Source organism: Anas platyrhynchos, chromosome 5 (assembly GCF_047663525.1).
Source record: "Anas platyrhynchos isolate ZD024472 breed Pekin duck chromosome 5, IASCAAS_PekinDuck_T2T, whole genome shotgun sequence".
Lineage (NCBI taxonomy): Eukaryota > Metazoa > Chordata > Aves > Anseriformes > Anatidae > Anas > Anas platyrhynchos.
The window spans coordinates 24,116,498-24,123,160 of NC_092591.1; positions in this window are offsets into that span (position 1 = coordinate 24,116,498).

The window sequence follows — 6,663 nt, forward strand, 5'->3', positions numbered from 1 at the left end:
CCCGGATCCGGCTCACCCAGTGGCTGCGTTGTGCCGGCACAACGGGGAGGGTGTGGGTGAGCGCTGAGGGGCTGGGATCACTCAGACCGCTTCAAAGAGCCCTGGCACCGAAAAAATGTAACCATGGCCACAGAGAGACCCCACGTTAATAGGACTGCAGTTATCTGCAGAGCCTTTGTGAGGCCGAGCCTGATTGAATCCCTTCCTGAATCGCCTCGCTATGGCCGAATTAATGAGTGCTGGATGTGAGCAAGCAGGGGGCACGGCGGCGCTTCCTCCTGCCCTCCCGCGTAAATCCCGCACTCATTTGCAACTTCAGGCAGAGCTGACGGGGAGGATGACTGGCTGCTTATCCCAAATGCGTAACGTTTCCCCTCCCAGGAGCATTTTGGTTTCTCCTCAGTGCCTCCCTCAGCTGCTTGCTGTGTGTCCTGGCGGTTTGGTGGCCCCACCATGCTGCCCGGTGTGCCCGGGGAGCTGTGAGCCACCCGCTGCTATCGTGGCTGTTGCGAAACGCTTCGACTTCCTAGCGGCAGCCCCTGCCTGCCAGCCTGCGCCGGGTGCTCACGCCTCCAGCGCTCACATCCCTTCTTCCTCCTCACTGACGTGCGCACATGCACGCTCCTGCACGCACGCCCCTGCCCTCCCCTGTGGTGCCTGGTGGTTTCCCAGCGGCGAGACCCTGCCCCGCAGGAGCGCGTGGCCCCAGGGAAGTGACAGTGAGGCTGTCAGCACGGACAGGGGATGCACGGGGTGGATGCAGGTCCTGCTGCCATAGAGGCAGCTCTGCCACCTCCGTGCGGGGCACTACAGGCCCCTTGTCCTGTGGTCGATGTGTCCCGGCTGTGGCAGGCACGGTGCCGAACGCAGGGTGGTCACCTCCAGCCAGGAGGCCGCTGCTGGTGGGGGCACAGAGGCTGAGCCAGGGCAGGAGGAGGGTGCAGGTGACCCGGCGGGGCAGGGCAGGGCACGGCAGGTGCTGTGCCAGCCGCGGAGGCCCGGCCGCCTTCCTGGGAGGTGACTCTTTAGGAAGTGGGTGCGTCCCCTGGCGTGGGAGCTGCCGGGGAGCGAGGAGAGCCGCGGGACGGGCAGGGCCACGCTGTGCCCCCCCCCCAGGTCACTGGGGAGGAGGGAAGTGGCAGCAGGGCTCAGAGGAACACGGGAGCTTGGCAGGGGGAGCAGGGCTCGGCTGTTTGCAGGGGTGGGAGGGCAGGGCTGGAGCTGGGGAAGGGCAGGAATCAGCGCTGCCGGGCTGTTTGCAGTTGCATCATGACACGTTGGGGCTGACTTGAGCTTCCAAATCCACATTGTGCTGTTCAATTCGCTGATTGCGCAAGAAACAAAAGCGAGAGGCATTCCCTAAAACTCCCTCCTCCAGCGCGTAACCCAGATGTTGGCAGACCTGCCTGTGCCAGAGGGAGGGGGAGGAGGGAGTCCCGGTCACGCCGCCTCCTTCCAAAAATCCCACAAGCGAGCGAGCGGGCGAGCCTGCGGCCCCCTGCCCTGCCTCCCAGCCGCAAACCAGGCACGGCGCCTCGCTTGGAGCCGCAGGAGGAGCCAGGCTGAGCTCTGAGCCCACAGGGAGCAGCCTTTTTGTGGGGCCAGGCGTGCGGTCAGGGCCGGGATCACCCCACGGCGTGCATGACGTGCAGGAGCTGGGCAGCGGGAGAAGCCCTCGGGGCCGCACGCCGGAGGTGCTGGTGCTGCTGCCACCTCACGGGGCCGCTCCCACGCCCCGAGCACACGTCCCGCGTGGCAAAGCAGCCGGGACAGAGCTCCCTGTGCCCCCCTGTAGCCGTCCACCCGTGGGTCTTGCGTGGGGGCCGCGGGAGCCGGCGTTGGGCGGCCGCGACGGGGAGAGCGAAGCGGCTGCCGAGCAATGCGGGTCATGGCAGGATGCTTTATATAACCCAGAGCCACGGAGAACACCAAAATAGCTGCCTCCCCGCTGCTCAGTTAGTCTCTTCCATCAAACGCGGATAAAATTAGAGCAGGCGGTGACGCGCGCCTGCGTCTGCACAGGGACTCCAGGGAGACGCAGGGAGCCAGCTCGGGGCTCTGCCATCAGCAGCGCGGGCTCGGAGCTTTCAAGTAACGTCCGTGGGCCCGGCCGGCGCGTGGCCGCAGGGGACAGACGTGTGGACAGACGAGGAGGCGGTGGCGGGGGCCCGGCTACCGCAGGCTCCCCGGGGACTGCTACATGCCTCGCCTCGGCCTTTCGGGGAGGCAGCCGACCCCGAGCAGGGGGTGCCGGAGCTGGGGTGTTGCTCCGAGAGCTCCCGAGCTCCTCCGTGGGCTGGCAGCCAGAGCTGCTGGCTGTCCCCTGTGGGTGACCCGCGCCGGCCAGCCCCGTGCTGCCTCTGCTGGCTTTGTGGCTCGGAGGAGCCCCGGGCTCTGTAGTAAGGGCGGGCGGTGAAAAGCTGACTCAGAAAGCGCTGCTCCCAGGCTCAGACCCCTTGGAGGAAAAAAATAATGAGCAGGAAAAAAGGGCCAGGACAAAAGCCTAGGCGAGGAGCTGGAATAGGGTTGCCTGCATCTGTGTTTAGACTCGCAGATAAGGTCTGAGTCCGTCCCTGATAACAGGAGAAGCTGCAATTGCTAAAAGCCTCTGCATGCCAGAGACTTTTATTGTTTGGTTTACTGCTCTGGACACAGGGGAGGGAGCCAGGAACGCGGTTGTCTACCCCATGGAGACACTGCCCTGATCTGTGACCTTGGGCACATCTTCTCCTGACGTTTGTATGAAGATTTGTCTGCCTCAGAGTCCCACCCTGTCCTCTGGAGCTAATGCTCTCCGTCCTCATCCCGCTGACAAGGTAAGGGCCGGGGAAGGCGAGCGAGCGAGTAACATCTGGTGAACACTCTGAAGATGGCAACAGCCCCGGAGGAAACCTCAATGTTAATTATTATTTATAAGAAAGCAACCTAAAAAAAAATAAATCAAAAGGTTAAAAATTGCTTTCCTGGTCTGGAGTTGAATATCTCAGTGAGGACGAGGGGAGGAAGAGCCGGGTGAGAGGAGGGTCCCTGCTCCATGCTGCGGGGCCCCTCCTGGCCCTGCCCTGTCCTCAGCCTGCCGAGGTCTCCTGGAAGTCCTCGCCTTCTCTTGGGGACGTGCTTTGCTCAGCCGCCATCTGTGCCTGCTATCTTATCTCACTGATAGCCGGGCTTTCTGAGGAATTACCCGGGAACCCGAAGGTCAAACAAGGCGCCGCACAGCACTCGGCACCTTCCTGTGCTGTCCTGTCTTTTCCTCCTGTGGTCGGTGTGAGACTGAGGGCATGCACAGGGGCACCCAGGGGTACAGGAATTGGCATGTGCTGGTTTGGTGTGCCGTGGAGCAGTTCCAAAGGGGTGTGTGTCGAAGGGACTTCACGTGACTGTGTACCCAAGCCCACCTTCTGTGGGTTGGTGAAGTCTGTGTGACACCCACAGCCCCTTGAGCGGGAGCCACTTCACTGGAAGAAGTGGAACGACTGCTGAATGTCACGGGTATTTGTTAGAGACGAGCAGGGGAGCACGGCGATACGGGCTGGGATTCCCCTGGGGTTGCTCAGGAGACTGGTATTTACTGGTGGGCCCTCCGCTGGGATCAGCTGAATGGGAGCAGGATTAAGTGGCAATCCCTCTTACGTCAGCGACGGAAGACTTAATGACTGGGATTTCCCTCCAGTTATCCTGGGGGAATTGGAGTTTATTTTACGAGCTCTCGCCCAGCGTCAGGCAAGGAGCCTTTCTCAGGCTGTTTGAGTCTCCTCAGGAGGCTTTAGGAATAAAAACTCTGTCCCGTGAGCAGTGGCAAGGAGTAGCCTAGCCCAAAAGTGGCCTGAAAAGGATCCTTACAACAAGAGCATCGTTTTCCTCAACCCCTCCGCACGTTGCTCTTTCATAACTGTTCTGTAGCCCAAAATAACCTGTCCAGGCAGCTGGTGCTACTTGCCCAAAGAGGAAGCTGAGGCCCCCAATGAGGTCAAAGGGAAGAGCACCCTGTCTAGACTGACATCCCTGGGGATTTCAGCCTCGGGCTCCTGGAAACCCCCCTGGTCCCAAATTGCTCTGGTGACTCACAGGCACTTGCACAAAGGCACCAAGACAAGCTGCAGGGCTGTCCTGCCTCCTCACACCTCTCCCGTGCCCTGCCCTCGTGAGAAGGCCTCTGGGGGTCTTCTCATCTACACCACAGGGCGAGGGAAATTGCTGCTGCTCCTTCCCCTCCACGCTGATCAGCTCTTCCTGGACGTGCTGCAGGATGGGTGAGAACCATCCTGCACATCCTCCCATCTCCATCACGTATTTTTCCCCCTCCCTCCAGCTGGAAGGCCTCTTTGTGCTGCTCACCACCAGGCCTGGCTGCTAGCACCCTTTCTTCCCCATCAGGTGTCGCGTGATGCTCACCACGCCTGGGGCACCAGCAGGGCCCACCTGTCTTCGGCGTGATGCTCAGGAAGGACTTTTTGCCTGGGGCCAGCAGTGACAAAAAAAAAGCAGTATCCCCGAGGCACCTCTTGGTTTTGGGGTGCCTCCTGCACCCGCATGCAGCCCGGTGGCCCAGCGTGGCCTTGCAGAAGGAACCCCGCAATGCAGAAGTTGCCCATCTGCACGCGGTGGCTACGGAGGCTGTGGTTTCGGTGAGCCATCCTGCCCCGCAGAAGTGTTGCCTCGGAGGAGTTATTAATACTGCCATTGCCCACGTGCCATGCTGACTAGCTTCCAAGGATAAGCGCTCCTCTCATGTGCCTGTGGAGAGAGGGGACTTCCCGGCCCTAATTCAACGCTTCCCATCCCTTCTTTCTGACACACCAATCTCTGCCGAGGCTATGAATATGTCCTGCTGATTCAGTGCTCATCCAGCCAACTTCCCCTTTTCACAAGGGGAATTATTTATAATCTAGCACTCAAGCCACCACACAGTGCAGCTGGTGGAAGACATCCAACAAACATCCCATCTCTGCCGTCCCCGCTGCCAAGCCTCCCTCCCGAGTCCTGGCGACTCGAGTAGCGTTCAACCTCCCTGTTGATGATATATACGAGTTGATTTTTTTTAACCCTATTCTTTTTAAACCTTCAAATAACCAGAAAGGCTGTTCTGAGAAATAAAAATAATATTAAAAAAAAAAAATGTCAGTCTGGAAGAATTCATTAAGGGTTGTCTTTGGTGGAGAACTGGAATTGGCACTGTCTTGTTTGTCCCTAGCATGAAGGTGTCTTTGAAATATGCAGTGTTCCCATGCACAAATCTCTGTTTATCATTGCCAGGTAATATGAGGATAATATCATTCAGAAATAGTAGCTCCATAGCTACAGCTGAGGTTAATTTTGTGTTTAAAATAGGGATTCGTGTTCTCTCCTATCTTGGTGTTTCCTCCCCAGCGTTCTTCCACTCACTCGCTGTGTTTAGGGAGGATATTTCTGAGAACAGACAGCTACAAATGCTACGTAGCTGAGAAGAGTCATTAAAATCAGCACTTGAAGAACTACAGCTTCTAGTAACAAACCTTTTTGGCATTTAATCATCACCATAGTAGAATAATATAAAGACTTCAAGCTTCCTACGCTCCTACACGGTACAGGCTTACTGCCATCGTGTGCAAAACCTACACAAGATTTTTTTTTTTTTAATTCCTAGCTATTTTCACGTTACTTCAGAACTGTTCTTTTAAAAACGCTACTCAAGTCACAACTGGTCTTAATTGGGGATCATCTGGGAAGAGCTACTTTTAAACGCACTCCTACCTGAGCCCTTCCTCATACCTACTCAGGAATTACTCAGGCATTTCTCTCGGTTGCTGTCTCCCCACACCTTGGGCAGACATCTTCCTTGGGAGCACTTTTGGCTGCGTTCCCTTCAGGAACCAATTGAGGGGTAGGTTTGGTGACAGATAAGTGTTCAGGTATGAAAAGCTCAAATTGATTAAGGAAATACGTTCACAGACTTTGGGGAACTAGACCATAAGGCATTTAAGTCAGAAATTCCACGATATTAAAAAACATATAATGGCCAACCACCTCCTATTTAAGGTGCTATTCATTATATGTTTGCTTTATCTCTTTATTTCCCTCATCTGTTTCATGGGTGAGGAGACTGTTAAGACTTGTGCTGAGCAGAACTATGCAGTATAACTGCTGATTAAACCGTGTTTTCAGCATAAATTCAGTTTCAAGAAAGCTGGGTGGGATTTAGCCCACAAGCTTTAGATGCCTCGTTCAGGGTGAGACAACCTCTGTAGACCAACCTCTTTCTTTCCATCTCTTGGAAAGGGGCTGCAGCCCCTGGCCCCGTTGGATGCAGAGGTGTGCATTTGATGAGATGAATCTCAGCTCCAGCCTTTTCAGAAAAAAGTAACTGGAAAGTCATGCCCCAAAACTTTAAATGTTTTCTTTTATCTTGCCCCGAGACTGCACCGAGTTTCATAACTGGAACAAAAATAAAGGCATGACATAACGTTGGAGAGTTTGCCTGTTAAAACACGACGGTACCCCGAGCCTCTGTTTTTTTTTTTTTGGGGGTTGTGGCTTAGGTAACAAACTTGCGTGCAATGTTTTGCGGAGATTCTTGAAACTTCAAACCCTCCCTGAGCAGTAGCGTGCTCCTCGCAGAGGTCAGAGGAGGGCAGTGCCGGGCTGGGAGGGAGTGGAAGTTTCCAGGTGGACTTTCCATCGGAG